The sequence below is a fragment of the Pipistrellus kuhlii genome, unplaced genomic scaffold, assembly GCF_014108245.1.
Source record: "Pipistrellus kuhlii isolate mPipKuh1 unplaced genomic scaffold, mPipKuh1.p scaffold_m20_p_5, whole genome shotgun sequence".
Classification (NCBI taxonomy): domain Eukaryota; kingdom Metazoa; phylum Chordata; class Mammalia; order Chiroptera; family Vespertilionidae; genus Pipistrellus; species Pipistrellus kuhlii.
In genome coordinates, this window is record NW_023425551.1 from 13663590 (window position 1) to 13681887 (window position 18298).

General features: G+C 37.9%; 1 protein-coding gene and 1 pseudogene across 7 annotated transcripts in view; one reads left to right on the plus strand and one right to left on the minus strand.

Moving 5' to 3' along the window:
- The window catches only part of PTPRK (protein tyrosine phosphatase receptor type K), a 452587-nt gene that overhangs the window by 183771 nt on the left and 250518 nt on the right, over nt 1–18298 (minus strand). The gene's annotated exons all lie outside the window — the stretch shown is intronic.
- On the plus strand, nt 6532–7466 carry LOC118705852 (annotated as a pseudogene).

Consider the following 18298-nt stretch of genomic DNA (forward strand, 5'->3'; position numbering starts at 1 on the left):
GTGCAAGAGGCAGCTGATCGATGACTCTCTCCCTTCGATGTTTCTAACTCTCTATCTCTCTCCCTTCCTCTCTGTACAAAATCAATAAAATATATTAAAAAAAAAAAAGTCTCATGAGAGCCTAAATCTCAAATTTTAAGAAATTTTAAACTCTACAATTAGAAAAATTTTCCAACGTTTAATTGTAAACAAACATAATTGAAGTTTGCCAACTTGATCCCTGGGTTTTGCTGACTCATTGTAATATAACACATAATAAGTACATGCTCACTATGAATATGCACTTTGTGATCATGCCCACTCATTTGAAATGATGCATGAAGTTTGTATGTATTGTAACCAGCAACAGATGGCCATTTTCAGTGAAATGACTTAGTCAGCAATGGAATCAGGAGATGCTACCTGCTTCCTCCCTGGTTACCAGGCTCAAAAAATCCAAGACTATATTTACCCAGAGTTAATCAGGAGAACTACTATTTACCTGTTATTTCTTACAGGACTTTAGAAAGTACAGAGTAGCCGAAACCGGTTTGGCTCTGTGGATAGAGTGTCGGTCTGCGGACTGAAAGGTCCCAGGTTCGATCTTGGTCAAGGGCATGTACATTGGTTGTTGGCACATTCCCAGTAGGGGGTGTGCAAGAGGCAGCTGGTTGATGTTTCTTTCTCATCAATGTTTCTGGCTCTCTATCCCTCTCCCTTCCTCTCTGTAAAAAAATCAATTAAATATATATTTTTTTAAAAGAAGTTAAAAAAGAAAAAAAGAAAGAAAGTACAGAGTAGCCATTTTTTGACCAAGCAAATTCCTCTATGTATACAAGTGGCATACTTAATATTTTTATGAAAAAATTGGTGATGACATAAAAAAACAACTGAACAAGATTTCAATCATATATGGTAGGTCAGTGGTCAGCAAACTCATTAGTCAACAGAGCAGCAAACTTCAGCTCCCATGGTTTGCTGACCACTGGGGTAGGTGATGTCAAAATTGAGTTGAATTGTAGGACACCTAGTTGGTATCCCAAGAAATGCTTATTGGTATGGGAAACAACTTTCCTCCCACAAACAGGAACTGGTAGCAGACCCTATTTATCATCTAAAACATAAATATTGGAAGGCAGTCCTCATTGTGACCCAGGTAGTGGTGGTGGGGACTAGATAAATATTAAGGTGTCAAGACCACAGCAATGCAATCCCACAGCTAAGGGATTGGGCTCTTCTTTCACAGCTACTGCTATATGACAAGAAATCTCACCAATCTACTCTGATAAATGTCATGCCTATGATAAATAAGTGTGTGGAATGCTACAGCCAGACTGTCCATATATTCTTTGAACTTTAAGTTTTCTATTCTCCTGCAACTTTACCCAGATCAACTGAAAATTTGCTAAGGAAAGAAAACATAAGTAAAATAGGAATATATTGCCAGGGGCACTGAAGAATCTTGTAGAGTACCCCCATCAGTGGACTTCGATGAATAAAAATGGGTACTAAAGGCTACTGCTTTAGATATTATAAAGAGGAAACGAAAACACATCATGTTTCTTGGGCATGAATTTTTGTAAAATGACAAAGATATAAGTTGATAGTTGAGAGATCTCCCCATTTCTTGTTCCAAAGCCATACACATATTTTTCAAAGATATTTATCTAAACCTATGTTCAATTGTTAAATTAAGAGTCTGACATTCAGCCAAGGTTAAGGAAGTTAGCTTGGAAATTGACTATATGTGTATACCAGATGTATACAACTCCTACAAAGCATCATGATCTGTTTGAAGTGCAAAGGCACTGATTTGTGCCTGCATATTTTTCATCTTGCTGCCTATTTTATTTTAATATAAATCAAGCCAGGTTGAATACTTTACTAATTATAAATTTACATTTTCCTATTTGTAAAATAAAATGTCAATCAGGTGATGAAGAAGAGGTATCAATGGTGAAGCCTGTGCCCCCTATATTCCATGGGTGATAGTCACATTATAGGCAGAATAGCAGGGTTGAAGAGGGGGAGGGTAGATAACCTTTGTGACTGTCACAGTATTATAGGTAACACAAAGAAAATGCAAAATAAAAAATATTATAGTCACTGCAGAGGTTTGAAAACATAGTGACAAATTCTCTGAGAGCATTCTCATTAAGAGGTTGGGTCCATGTTCTATCCTCTTGAATCTGGGCAGCCTTAGACCTGCAGAGCACAGAAGAAGTAATGGAAAGAGACTTTGAGGTTAGGTCACAAAACACTATGTGGCTTTCTCTCTGTTTACTTGGAACCTAGAACACCTGCTTTTGGGACCCAGAGCCACCGTGTGAGAAATTCAATCAGCTGATAGAGTTAGCTCAGCCCAGGTGCCAGACATGCACATGAAGAAGTCCCAGCCCTAACCAGTTTGACTCAGTGGATAGAGTATTATTGGCTTCTAGTCTGAATAGCCTGATTCAATTCCAGTCTGGAGCACATGTCCAGGTTGTGAGCTCCATCCCCAGTGGGGGGCATGTAGGAGGTAGCCAAGGAAGAAGGAGAGAAGAACGGAGGGGGAGAGGAGAGAAAGAGATGGGAAGAGAGGAAAGAAAGAAAAAGAGATGGGGAGGGATGGATGGGGCAGGGAGGTGTGAGGTAAGGGGGGATCGGAAGGGAGGAAGGACGGCAAGGAAGGAAGGTGATGATGGGATGAGGGGAAGGAGGAGTTGTGTAAGGAAGTATGGGAAGTAGGGAAGTGACGAGGGTAAGGAAGGCAGGGAATAGGACGGCATGGAAGGTACGGGTGATGGCGTGTTTGGGAGGTTGTTGGGTGGGTGTGTGGTTGTATGGAGGGTGGTGTGATTGATTAAGGAATGACTGTAGGAGGCCGTACATTACGTGGTCGTGGGTTTGTTTCTTGAGTATGGTGGTTGCTGGCGGGTTTGGCGTGTGTTTATGCTTTCTTCTTTTCCTGCTGGGGGGTTTCTTGTCTTATTGGCTTTCTGACTTCCTTTCTTGTTTTCTCTTACCTTCAGTCGTGCCGTGTTTTCCGTGTTCTTCAGGCATTCTTTCCTTCCTTCTTCTTGTCCTTCCTTTCCTCCTTCTTTCCTTCCTTTTTCTCCTTCCTCCTTCCTTCCTTCCTTCAGTCCTTACTTCCTTCCTTCCTTCTCTTTCCTTTCCTTTCCTTTCCTTCTTCCTTTCTTTCCTTTCCTTTCTTTTCTTCTTTTCCCTTTCCTTTCCTTTCCATTCCTTCCTTCCTTCCTTCCTTCCTTCCTTCCTTCCTTCCTTCCTTCCTTCCTTCCTTCCTTTTTTTGCAGAAGGTCTCAAATGCCTCTCACCTCCATGAATTTGAGTCACCTCCAGCTGTTCCATTTGAGGATTCCCAGCTGAGTAATGAAACATCATGGGACAAAAAAACACACGTACTTGTTGTTCCTTTCTGAATTTCTAGCCCACAGAAGTTTAGAAGTGCATTAGAAAATGATTATTGATTTATGCCCATACATTTTAGGTATTTTATTTTGGAACTACATATCTTACATGACAGATGCAAACTTTTTAACATAAAATACACTGTTCTTACATTATCTGTCTCTTGTGTACTACCTGCGAAGTCTCATGTCTTAACACCCTGCAATTCCAATCAATCAAGCTATACATTTACACAGGTATGTACTTGATGTATAATTTTCCACATTATACTTGATAAGAAATTGCAAATAAGTAAAGAGACAAATGACTGTATATAATTGGAGACAAACCTTCGCCCAGAAACACTCCTGCACACAACTCAAGGAATATTAATACAATTAGAATCCTATCCTTACTGAGATTTTTAAAAATTGATTTTAGAGAGAGAGGGAGGGGGACTGATAGGAAAATTGATGAGAGATATCAATTGTTTGGTTGCCTCCCCCACTGGGATACTGCCTGCAACCTGGGCATATGCCTTGACCAGAAATAAAGCTGGTGAACTCTTGGTCTGTAGGTTGCTGCTCAACCAATGAGCAATACCAGTCAGGCCTGAGATTTAATATTAAAAGTCAGCATTTATAACAAAAATCTAATTTCATCAAAATTTCTCTTGAAAATTCCTAAACTACTCACAAAATCTTGTTTATATGTTTTTCCTTATATATTTTATTGTACCAATTCTTATGAATTATAAGATGATTTGTAACACATGAGACTCAATTAGAAAAAAAACAAACAAATAAGATGAATGTCTATCTGCAAAAGTTTGGGCATTAAAGTATTTATTTCTTCATTTAAGATGGGTCAAGTTCCTCTTGGAAGGAGCAATTGAATTCCACAGTCACCTTTATATATTAAATATATTGTGAAATGACTACATCATATAAAGCCATAAAGTAATTTTTTTTGCTTTTCAATTATAAGTCCTTGAGAATTATGTATTTAAATGCATATATTACTTTACACAGTTCAAACATTTCCCAGAGCATCTATTAATATTATAATTTCCTTTAATTTAACATTATTCTGGAACTATGCCAATTTTTGGTCATTAGTGTCTGAAATTATTTGAACTTTGCATTGCTGCTATTACTTCACAGAGAAATTCACAGATAAACTCGGGGAACCCACCTCATAACCTCTCTCCAGATTTTTACTCAGTTAGCAAATACAGGCTACTCTGCAAGTGAGTCATTAGAAAAAAGCCATTTGGCTCATGTCTTAACTGTCACTGTGAAGAATTAACTCAGAGTACATCCCTACCTTAAATATAAACATAGAGAATGTAGAAGAGAAACTTCCTCTAGAGCAGTGTTTCCCAACTCTCATGATGAGAATCACCTGGTGGAGTTGTTGAAATACAGATTCCTGAATCCCAACTAAGAAGTGCTAAACTAGAATTTTTGGGAACATACAGGTAAAATTGTATACTTACCTATATGTGCCCAAAAATTCTAGTTTAGCAGTTCTTAGTTGGGATTCAGGAATCTGTATTTCAACAACTCCACCAGGTGATTCTCATCATGAGCGGAGTTTGGGAAACACTGCTCTAGAGCATACATTAAATTTTTCTACCCTATTTAACCAAGCTAAAAATAATAATATGATAAAGGTAGGAAAGACAAAGGAAGAAAAGAAGGAAGGAAGAAAGGAGGGAGGGAGGATAAGGAGGGAGGAAGGAAGGGAGGGAAGGAAGGAAGGAAGGAAGGAGGGAGAAAAGGAAGGAGGGAGGGAGGGAAGGAGGGAGAAAAGGAAGGAGGGAGGCAGGGAAGGAAGGAAGAAAGGAAGGAAGGAAGGAAGGGCCAGAGAGCCTAGAATTTTCACCAGATTTGATCAAAGATGACCAGACCATTCTGACCCAGGATGTCAGAAGTTTTTCATACTCATAAAAGTAAGGATAAGTACAGATGGATTTTTATTGATTATCAAAGAATGTGATTTCAGAAAGAAATTAGGCGATTGAATTCTGAATGACTTAGCTTATTCACAATCAGGGAAGCTTTGAAATCCAGAAAACCTTATGACATTATTGGAGACATAAAACATTTCAAAATTTTCATAGAGAAATGAAGGCAATTCATCATTCTTAGTACAAAACCCAAGAAGAATGTTCGGGAAAGAGGGAAATAAGAATGCACATGGAATAGCAGAATTGTTTCTTGGCTTTTGAAAAATCACAGATGTGCTACTTTCTGCATAGATTCTATCAAAGGATCACTGGAATCTGAGCTTAGTGAGCACGTATGTGTGCTTTTATGTATGCAGGTGAATGCACATGTTTATGTTTTCAGATCAGAATCCGGTAAAGGAAAATGTGTGGTGACGATAGTTTTTAAACGGACCTAGAGAGTATTATGCTAAGTGAAATAAACCAGTGAAAGACAAATATTATATGATTTCATTCATATGTGGAATGTAATGAACAAATAAACTAATAAAGTGGAGACAGACTCATGGATGCAGAGAACAGACAACAGCTTTCAGAAGGGAGAGGGTTGGGGCTGAGTTAGAAAAAAAAAAAGTGAGAAAGGTGAAAGAAAAAAAGGAAGACTCACATACAACTGTACAGTGATTACCAGAGGGAAAGGAGGTGGGGAGAGGTAAAAGAAGGTAAAGGGGGGATAAGTAGCTATGGAAGGAGGCTTAACTTGGAGTTGTAAACACACAACACAATATACTGTACAACTGAATACCTGGACACTATATAATTTTATTAACCAATTAGAAGCCCAGTGCACAAAATTCATGCACTGGTATGAATCTTAGGCCTAGCGGGAGATCAGAGCCAATTGGGGACTTCCAGCTGCCAACCAGGGCCTTCCTTCATTCCATGCTGCCCCTGGTGGTCAGCACACATCATAGCAAGCGATCAAACTCCTGGTCTCCCACTCAAACTCCTGACAGGACGCTTTGCATACTAGCCTTTGAGATAGATAGATAGATAGATAGATAGATAGATAGATAGATAGATAGATAGATAGATAGATAGATAGATAGATAGATAAATAGATAGATAGATAGATAAACCACCCTAACAAATTCAATAAAAAATAAAGAAAAAAAAAAACTTTAAAAAAAGACAAAATAGACTCCGCAGGCATGGCCGAGGGCGCGGAGGCCCCGGAGGTGGAGACGCCGGGCTGACAGGTCCCTGAGGACTCAGGCGCCCAGCCCAAAAGTTACGAGATCCAACACTACGGACCAGCCAAGTGGGACTGCACCTCCGTGGAGTCCAGGGACTGGGATTCCGCCATCCAGACTGGCTTCACCAGGCTGACCAGCTACATTCAAGGCAAAAACGAGAAAGATGAAAATGAAGATGACAGCACTACGTGGAGCCGGGCTCGGGGCCTTTCAGCAAGTCTACCATTACCGTTTCCCGGTACGTCCCCTCCGAGAAGCAACCCGATCCGCCCAGGCCCTCAGAGTCCGATGTCTTTCTTCATTGAAGACAGAGCCGCTATGACTGTGCTCGTGCGGTCTTTCGATGGATTTTCTAGCGCCCAAAAGAATCAAGAACAACTTTTGACATAGCAAGCGTTTTGAGGGAAGAAGGAAAAGTTTTCGACGAAAAGGTTTACTACACTGCAGGATACAACAGTCTTTTCGATTTGCTTAATAGGAATAATGAAGTGAGGTTGAATCAGAAAAAATGAACCCTCCAAAGAAAATGAGTGAGAAAATGAAAAGAAATAGCATTGCCAGGGGCTGAACTTTAATATAGACATCAACACACCTAGAAGTAAAATGTGTGCCTAGTATCTTCTCCTTGAGAGTACACATATGACTTGAGCCTATTTCCAATGTGCCTTTTTTAATGCTTGAAGCTTTATCAGGATGCACAGATATTAGGGGACAACATTCTATGAACATGGAAATTGCCTTAGTCCTGCCGGTCTTTAGTTCCATGAGGCTCCAGGGAAATGTCATGCTACCTCCCCTTCTTCTCTATCATAATCATGTTGCTTTTTTCTACTGGATTCGTGTCAATTGGATGTTATCCCCTCCAGATAATAGCAATAAAAATATTAAAGCTAAAAAAAAATTAAAATTAAAATTAAAAAAGACAAAACAATTTAAAAATAAATATCCTATATTTGATTTAAAGGTCATGCATCTCCTGATCCTCTATTGAAAACCACTGCAATAAAAAGGTTACAGCTATATTGTTACTTGTCAGAGCAGGATGTAGTTAAAAGCAGTAGCCAAGCAATTTAAAGTTAAAGCATTATTTCTAAATTATCAATAAAATGCTCACAGAGGCATAGTAGTTAGAATAATTAAAATTTAGGACAAAAAACACAAATCTATTTCTCATCGTTATTCACTTAAATCTTGCTTCAAGTAGCTTTTACCCAATGCCACTATATAACTTATTCAGTTTGTGTACAGCACACATTTTTTGTGGTGATGAAAAGAGCATGAGTTCTGCAGTCAGCCTTGGGTTCCAATCCGGGGCCAGGCCCTTAGAACCATGTGATCCGAACAATTCTACCTATAGCCTCACCTTCCCAGTGGATAAAATGGGAATAATAAGAGATGGTTGTCATGAAACTAGAGAAGAAATGTTACATATGTTATCTACCTAGGAACCATCTATCAAAGCAGTTGGCACATTATAAATGCATTATAAATGGATATTTCTATTACAGATTACATTAACCATATATGTTCTGTTTGATTAAGTTTATATCTACTAGAACTTCTTAGTCATTTTTATTAGCAACAAAACAATGATTCACCCCAGACAATACTCAAAAAATGTTAATCAAATCAATGAATAAATTAAGAATGTTTTTGTTTGTAATAAACTATGTCAAAGGCAAGAAAAGTGAGAGAGAAAAGTCTGATGATATTTAAAACAAATGCTGTTTGAATTTGGTATTTCAGAGACCCTCTCTTTTAAGAATCAAAGGAAACACACACATCAACAAGAGGCCATACTTCCATCACCCAGCAGAATAGTGTGTGCTACTCATGATAAAAGGTATTCATAAAAACAATTCAATTATAGCTTGTACCATTCCTAAACCATTCAATCAAGTCATGTGCAACAACAAAACACTTTATTTTCAGTATCAGAAGATTATCAGTATAAACTGTTTAAACCCATTGTCGATAAATTTAAAACCAGGCAAGTAAAGCAAGAAAAGGGACAATTAGGGTGTTAGAGAATTAGGAGAAAAACAAAACAAAACAAAAAAACCTGTGATAAATGTTTAATAACCATCTTAAAAGTAGTTTCGTATAACAACACAGGTTCAAGGCTATAAAGGTCACTAATATATTGCCAAATGCATTTTTATGAGATAGATTCAATTATAATTGCTGCAACTATTTCAGCCACAATTTAGACATAGAATCCAATTATCCATTTCATTTTCATTTATACCTCATGGGCTAGATCATTTATCATGTTTCATGATAATGATCAGAAGACACATGGAAAGTGATTTCTGGAGGTAACAAATTACCTTCCATATTAGCATAGCTTACAAGATCCTGTCAACAACTACTATGCATAAACATGAGGTAATTAAATTCACAATGTGCAGGAGTGTTTGATATGCTACTTGCTTCCTTCACAGCTGCCAGAAATCTGGGTTACTAAATGCTGCAAACCCCCTTGGTTGCAAATCAGAAATCATTAAGCCCTAGAACTCCAACAGGTAGGCAGTATGCTCTGGCTCAAGATGCTGAGATGCATCTTTCATCATCTGGTAGTATTACTTCTTGCCACCAAACCATCCATCATTACTGCGGAGACAGCTTGGAATGATGGTCTTGGACCCTCACATTACTGCTCCTTGAACTCTGCCTCATCTGTCTTTTGCATCATTCCTGATTCACAGCTAAGTACACGCTTTGGCTGCAAAACCAAGTGTGAACCGGTAATGCCTCTAACCTCCAGTGCCTTTCTAATGGTAAATGATTTCTCTTTATTATAGAGCCACTGTTCTGAAAAGACGACTCATGCTTGCTGATGCTAAAAGATGATTTTTAAAAGACCCAAGTTATAAAATTTCAATAGTTGTACAGAAATACATTCTCTTGTTTATTTTGGTTTTGTAACTTAGGCTTCAGAATTGCATTAGAATTTCAATTTTAATATTTATTGTTAAAACTCAGAAACACAGACTTAGGCACAAGACACCATAGAGGCCTCTGAGTGCAAAGGTAAGTCAACAAAGAGAAAAGATAGCCTGTGACAGTATGTAAATGCAATATTTCCATCTGAAATCCATTAGTTTAAAAAAATGTCTGATAGTAAAAATAAAAACATAAGGTACTAATAGCATGTTGAAATTACAAAACATGAGTTTATCCTTGACACAGTGCCAACATAAGAGAAATTTAAAGTTAGATGTAAGAATATTTGTGAAAAGTGCCATTTAAGATAAACCTCTTATCCATCCATTTTTTTTACTTTTTCACTTATTGCTATGAGGAACTTAAAAAATGATACTAATTACACAGTGGTTGGTATATCATAAACTATACAAGACTAAAGGGTCTTAACTCTATTCCATTTGAATGCTGTTATAGAATTTTAATAAATCAAAATGATCAAAATGTTCCCATGGCAATTGGGATTCAGTTTCTATTGTAATTCAAATTCTCTTTAATATATGGCTTTTCTGGCATCTTGCATACCTACCATCCATGTGGCTTCCCAAACACCCTGTTTTCATCATTGCCATGCATCAACCAATCCAGTTATAGTAACTACTTTTTAATAATCTTACTCGATAAAAAGAAATGTCAAACCTAGTGTGGTTTTAACATAGAAAAAGTATGGCAGGTGGGAACTCTTTATGTACCCTTAAGTAAACACGTTTAAGCCACCTGCTGCAGTGAATGGCATTCTTTGAGGATTGAAAAATGCTGTTGGCCAGAAGTCTTAGAAAAACATTCCCCTCCTTCCAATGATTTACAACATTGATGTACAAAAAAGACAGGTCTAGGGGCATTAATACCAGGGGCAATCAAATTCTGAAGAGCAAAGAAAGTGAATAAGTCTTCAGAGGGAATGTCTTATTTTTATGATGTAAAAAGTTTTTACAAAGAATAGAAAAAAGATTTTCACTCAATGGTTAGTCTGGCCTTCAACCAGGAATGTACATAAAGCATCAGGGGGAAAATATTTACACATCATGAATTTTAGATGCGGTTTTATATGTGAATAATCTCAGAAATAGAGAAGGACATTTAACCATGTCAAGGCCTCCTTTTAAAAATCCCATTTAATTGAATACATGTGCTTTTATTCTACGTATGACAACATAACAAATTTTATTAATATTGGCTAAAGCCTATGAAATGAAAGCTCAGAAAATACAACGCACTATGTACATATTGTTTAATTTATCTTATGTTGAATCTCTAATATTCTACAATTAGTTGATGCTTTTTTTTACATTTACACCAAAATATTTTAAATCTGTCTTTAGCACCCCCAATCAAAAGTTTACAACCAAAATGATCATCTATGCTCTCAAATAAGTTCTTCTAGGTCTTCCAAATTTCTGTCCATTAATACCATATTTCACCTACTATTCCAGGTTACTGCTCCTATCATTCCATAATGTTCCTAAAAAGATGTGCACTACAATCTCTCAGCCTTCACATGCTCTTACAACCACAACCCCTCTCAAGGATTCATCACTATCTCAAACTTACACCCTGCAAGTTCATTCTCCAAACCATCTCCTATCCTGGTTTTCTGAGACAAATGAAGACATGAATACCCTTTCGTAAAACTCCCAGAAACTCCCACATCAAATGACTTAATAAATGTACACAGGTATCCCCTGCTTTGCAAAAGTTCACCTTACACCACTTCACTTTTAAAAAAAAATATATTTTCCAGCTTTATTGAGATACTAGAGGCCTAAGGCACGAAGATTTGTGTAAGAATGGGCTTCTTCCCCTGGCTGCTGGCATCACTTTTGCTCTAGTCAGAGCCGCCTTTCAGCCTCCCCATGCTGCCCAGAGAGGCTGGGGTGGTGCAGAACAACTGAGTCATCACCATGGCGATGATGCAAGTGTCCTGCTCCTCCCCTGGCTCCCATCGTTGTTGGGTTAATTTGCATACTCACTCCCGATTGGCTGGTGGGCATCTCGAAGGTATGGTCAATTAGCATGTTACTCTTTTATTAGTGTAGATTATAGACGCACTTTGTAAACTTAAGGACACCACTTCCCTTTTAAGAAAGACCAACATTAGTCACTGTTTTCACTAACTGAAAGAAATCACAAGAGTATTTTTGCTTTTATGAAACAAGGCAAAAAGCCAAAATAGGATTCAGTGCTTGTTTGCAGTGAGCCTTTATTACAGGCAGTAGCACCTCATCAGCCAGAGTGGCCCTGAAAGCTCCATCCCTGGAACCACACTCTGCATTTCCGCACCGAGCTGCGATAGTCGGTGAGAATCTGTGTTCGTCTCAGTTTATATTGTGTATCCGTTAGAAAGATGTATCAGGAGGGATGAAGGAAGTCAATGGGGGGACTGGGGGACGGGGAGGGGGGGGAGGACAAGGGGACATATGTAACACAACAATAAAGATTTTTTTTAAAAGACATATCAGAAGATCTCTTAAGTTTGTTACCATCAGCATAAAGGTGGATGGAACTCAACATTTTAATCATGAAGAAGGAAATAAAGACATTTGCATGTGTGCTGAATTTTCATTCTGAGAATGATAAAAAAAAAATTTCTACGTAAATTAATTGTACTTGCTTTTTCTGCTTATACTGTTACAGCTTAGAAAAGTTTTCTTAGGAATGCTGTACTTTCAGATAGCGGGTATTGGAGGGGGACCCTGTATTCCTTAGTCTGGTATTCCAATTGCTCCACAGTCAGCCTCAGAGTACACTTTCAGACTCATCTCAGACTTCTTGCCTAGAAACCACTGTGTTACAGTCGATATTTAATACTAGTCCACAAGAACATGTGCCAGCACATGCCATGCCCTGCACTGGGGATGTTCTTTATGTAACTTCAAGCATCTAAATTAGGGGTGTCGAACTCAATCAGAGAAGGGGCCAAAATCTAAAATCCAGCCTAAATCGCGGGCCGAATGGTTTACTGAACAGTCATAAACTGTCATTGTGATGGAAACGCAGCGGGGTGCAGTGATGACAGCGCGGTGCGGGCCACATTGCAAGGCCTGGCGGGACGGATTTGGCCCGCGGGCCTTGTGTTTGACACATGTGCTCTAAATCCTACCCACCCTTCAATGGTAAGATAGCATTTTACCTTCTCAATACATTCCCTGACCACTCAAGGCAGTGATGAGGCTACCCTGTGCTGCTCTACACATTAAGTCCATGCCATTCACATGGCACTTTACAACCCATGATGCTTCTGTTTCTTTAGCGACAATGACTTGATTTTATTTGCTGGATATTGGCCATGTGCTGCCTACAGGGACATACCAGTGAACAAGCAAATGGCCAATTGACTTGGTCAGTCTAGTGGTGCAGGCTGATGCTGTGTTATTTTGAAGATTGGTGAGGAAACACGGGGCAGACAGAAAAGGCTGAATCCCTAAGGAAGAAAAGAGCATGATGCATTTAAAGCAAGTGACAGAAAGTCAGTGTGAAAGAAAGCCAGGTGAGCAAAGGAGAGTCCCACCACTGGAGTAGAGGGCCGAGAGGGAAGAAGATAGTCCTTAGGAACCTGGTGAGACATCCGGAATTTATATTGCATAGACAGGAAGCCAGGAGAGCCAGCCGAGCAAGGCCAGCCTTACTTTGTGTAATACGCTCAGCCTGCTGCTGTGTGAAGAGCGAGATGCAGGATGTAAGCACTGATGTGGATAAACCAGTGAGGAGGCTTTTTACAGAAGTACAGGGCAAAGGAGATGATTACATGGATAAAAGTCATGGCAGTAAAGGTTTAAAAAAAAAGGGGGGGGGCTGGGCATTCTGAGGAAATGCAATGACATTTGGACAAATGAAGGATGCAGTTAACACATATTTCTATTTGTTGTATCTCACCAAACAATACAATAATACTTGAGACCTATGTCTTGTGCAAATACTGTTCAGTACATACTAAGAGTAGGCATTATACAAAGAGCTTTTGAAAGTTTAGAACTAAATAACTAGAGACAAACAATAGTAAACCAAAATCAATAAATTCTCTTTTATAACAGAGTAGAAGGTCTGATACACAAAATTTGTGCAAGGGGCCTGGCCCCTGCCACTGCCCCGGCTGCCTCTGCCTCAGCCCCCACAGCAACACCGCTTAGTCTGGAGGTTGTCCAGAAGGTTCTCTGATCTAATTAGCATATTAAGCTGTCATTATAATAGAAAATAACCATCATTTGGCCTTTAGGTATTCTGGGGGAAATTGAGAGAAAAATCTAAATGAAGAAAGAATGTGAAAGCATGCATATAATTGAGGGAAAAAAGAAGTATGGGTGCAGTAAATAGCAAGTGTGAAGGCCCTGAGGTAGGGGGATGCTTGGAAGAGTCAGTACACCTGCTGTGGGTGAAGGAAGGTGAGTGATAGAAAATAAACTGTAGGTAGAACCCAGAGGAAATTTCATTTGAGGCCCTTTGGACCAGGAAAGAGCTTTGCTTTTTTTTAATGTTAAGGGAAGCTGTTGGAGGAGGTAGCATGTTAACGTGACAGTAGCAATGCTTTCCTCCATATGCATATAAAGATGAAAGAAAATGCCAATGGCAAGTAAGATGTAAATAACCATGTGGGTAAAACTTCTTCTCAAAAGGGTGCAGGTAATTATCTATTTGTTTTAACACAAAGACAGACTCTGTGACATCACAAAATATGCTTCTAAACTATGCAATGCAGCATAAAGATAGCTATACTGTATATAGATGCCTGTGTAGGGCTCAGAAAGCAGAAAATAAAGAGTAAAAAAACAAAGTTAACTTTTGTCATGAACTTACGAATTGATAAAAGCCGCCCAAACTTTCCTACAATAATTTAAACTCTGTCCAGTCCTCACTTATACTCCTCAAATTCTCAATTTTAACACTACAATGATATAACTTTTATTAAAAAAAAATCTATAAACTAAACACAATCCATGCTCAGGACGAACAAGATATGTTTATCTGCATTTATTTGTGCTGACCTTATGATTGTTTTTATTTCTACTAGATTAAATGTATCTTAGAAAAAAAATAACATGAATTATATTAAGCCAAAAGGAGAGAAAAGTTCTTTCAGTGGTAATATGATAAACGGTATTGAACAAGTTGATTTTGACTGATTTCACTCATATTTGACTTATAGCTAACATTTCATGAGCTTTTTCTATTTTTTGTGTATGCCCTAGTTTGTACTCTTAGTGAGTCAAGTTTCTGAAGATAGTTTACTAGTGAACAGAATGTTGGTTAGCAGGTTTTTAAAAAGATGTGAGCATCTAAGTGGCAAACAGTGTATGCTACCTGCAAAAATACAAACTCATCTGTTAGTCATACGCTAATAGGGAAGCATGTTGTTATTGACTCTTGAAGATGGAGGGAGAAACCCAAGAACTGCAGCTGATGAAATAATATTCCACCACAACTCATACCACCATCTTTACTCATTGTACCCTAGACACTATGATCAGTCAGAGAGCTTCTGTGTAACATTCTATAGGGATTTCACCATACAACACTTTTATATGATAAATCAGTGCTTAATAAAGGACTTTAATAGAGTAAATCCTTCGGTAGAGATTAAAAATGCTATCAAAATCAAAACTCTGTGCCACAAATTCAATAGTTCTATACTTTCTATGCAATAATTAAATTATAAATTGCTTGAAAGTGCAACTATGTCTGCCCTTTCTTTGTAATTTCCTAGTGCCTATTACTTGCCATTTTAAGTATTCAATAAAGGCTGCAGATGATTTTCTGATAGTGAGTGAGGATGGAAATATACATTAAATAAACACTGTTAGTCTGAGAAGTTGACATAAGCCCTTTGGAAGAAGTGGACCCAAAGTTCATTTGTTCACACTCCAAGAGAACTGAATTAAGGGGTGCAGAAGGAGAGGAAAAACCTATGCTAATTGCTCTGAAATCAAATTCCCAACAGTTCAACAGAAAGAATATCTGGCATGCAAATCACACTGCTTCCTCTTTGATCCTTCTCAAATTCTTAAAAAGAGAGTTCCAACAAAAGCAAACTCCCTGAAGATTCACTCCAAAAACAGGGACAAGCACCTCAACGGCTAAACATCATGTAGAGCTCTACACATGAATCACCTACGCAAATACAATCAGATGTCCTTTGGGAAAGAACTCTTGTTGCATTTTGTTTTTGTTTTTAAAGCAAACAAAGAATACATAACAGGAAAATAACTATGCGGCAAAACAAGTGCTGCATTCTGCCATGTCTGTGAAGTAGCATAGGGAATTAAGAGGTGGAGAAAATTAACAGTTAAAGGTGTTTGGAATGATGATGCCCAGCAGTGGACAGAACAGTTTTATTAATAATGCACTATCTAAAATAAGGACGTCTGGTACCCTTTTGCTCATTTAGAATTTAAAAATGTACCAGACATCTCATACATTGAATCACCTGAATGACAAGCAGCTGCTATGAATGAGAGGAGACTTCAAATGATTCTTTTACCATATTCAAGGGTAGCAAAGTGAAATTTTTAGATTTGCAATGTGTGGCATCTCCTCCAAATTAGAGACCTCTACTGACTGCATGTGCTTTTCTAATTGTGCAGTGGAAGTTGGAGAAAACTATCATGTGTTTTACCCAGGTGTTCCTAGACTTCCGTGATAGTTCAGACTTCATGAAACATAGGGGTTTAAATGGAATTCCTCCAGATAACACCAAATTTCCTGTCAAGTTGACTAGTTTTCACAACAGAAGCCAAAAAAAGTTATCTTCCAGTCACTGTTAAGAAAAAGGACCTTTATATGAATTTATGATAAGTCTGGCAGCTGTGCTACGAAAACAAGTTAAAAATCAATGGTGTGAGATATTAAGCAGATTGCTGAAGGATTCAAATGAGAAATTTGAAAATTTTGTTAGTTGGTGCCCTTTAACCACCAACTAACAAAAGCATCAGTAAAGTATGTCATATTTTCCACTTCCTATATGTCCTTACTTCTAATATAAAAATATTAACATAAAATATTCAGACCAGAATTTTAGCTTTCATATACAAAAAGATTAGAATACAACATACTGATTACGTCAAGATTATTTGCCCATCCAGTGTGGTTCAGTGGTTGAACATGGACCCATGAACCAGGAGGTCATGGTTCAATTCCCGATCAGGGCACATGCCCTGGTTGTGGTCTCTTACCAAGTGTGGGGCATGCAGGAAGAAGCAGCTCAATGATTCTCTCTCATCATTGAGGTTTCTATCTCTCTTGCCCTCTCCCTTCTTCTCTGAAATCATTAAAAATGTATATTTTTTAAAAAGATTGTTTTTCCAGTAGGAAAATTTATATTAAATTTAAGTTACCCTTTCTAGTTTATACTAAAAAGAAAAGTGAGTACAAAAAAAAAAGTTACCCATCCTCCTTTCCTATATACTAGCAATCTTCACTCTGTCTGTGGTTAAGGGTGTGTGGGTCATCATCCATTCCATAAGACTTTTAGAGTCAGCCCCATAGCTCTGTCTTCAACTAAACAGTTTTATTTATTAATAAAAATTAGTTACTTATTAATATTTATTTTAGAAAAGTATAAATGTATTTTTAATATATTTTTATTTATTTCAGAGAGGAAGGGATAGGGAAATAGAAACATCAATGATGAGAGATAATCCCACACTGGAGATTAAGCCTGCAACCCTGGTATGTACCCTTGACTGGAATCAAACCCAGGACCCTTTAGTCTGCAGACAGACACTCTATCCACTGAGCCAAACTATCTAGGGCAGAAAAGTATAAATGTCTTTACATAAAGTCGTACTAGGCATTGGAGCAAAGGAACATGAACTAGGCAGGTTCTGATGGAACATGAACTATAAAGCATTATTATAAGAGCACAATGTAAAAGGTTCAATTGCAAACCTAGTGTGAGTTTGAACTCCTTTTCTATTTCACACACATGTGTAGTGAATGACGGGTCTTAGGCAACTGGTTCTATTAACTCCTCACCATTCATCAAATAAGCTATGATCCCACTCCATACTGTTACCTGACTTATTATGATAGCACCTTTCTCCCACATTCCAAACTCTGTATATTCTTTCAAGGTTAAGTTGTACTTTCTTATGAAATACTTCCTCAGTGCCAATCTTCCTTGACAAGTGTTAATAATGCCTTCTAACAATATTTATGCAAAAGTTCTCCACCGGGCATTCTAGTTGTCTCTCTACATGCAAACATGTAATTTTCTGAAACTTGTGGGAAGTAGTAACATCTCTAAATCCAAATGGATGTGACCAAGGAAGTAGTTATTTATATTGCTACCCATGATCATAACCCTGGCTTAGGAAAGAAGCCAAAACCATGGACTGATGAGTGAACTGGAAGATCTTTTATGACTAAAGGAATCAACCCTGAGGCCTGTCTCTGACCTCCCCAGTTATAAAAATCAGCAAACACCCTTATTTTTAAGCTAGATGGCATTGCCTTACAAAGGTGAGAGTCAACAACAATTCAGTTCTTCATCATTTTAAACATCAAAATTTGTTTTACAGATCCAGTTACACTGAGGAAAGCTGGAAAAATTGACATTTACTTTACAGCTAAAGGTCACTGATACTCATTAAAAATACATAAAAATATTAACAATACTTAACGTTCAGAGCATTTTGATATGGCTAATAGTTGACATTAAAAATTAAAACTCAAACCAACAACTAAGGCCAAAAAACATGCCTTTGACATTAAATGACTTAAAATGTAATTGGAATTTTACAGATAA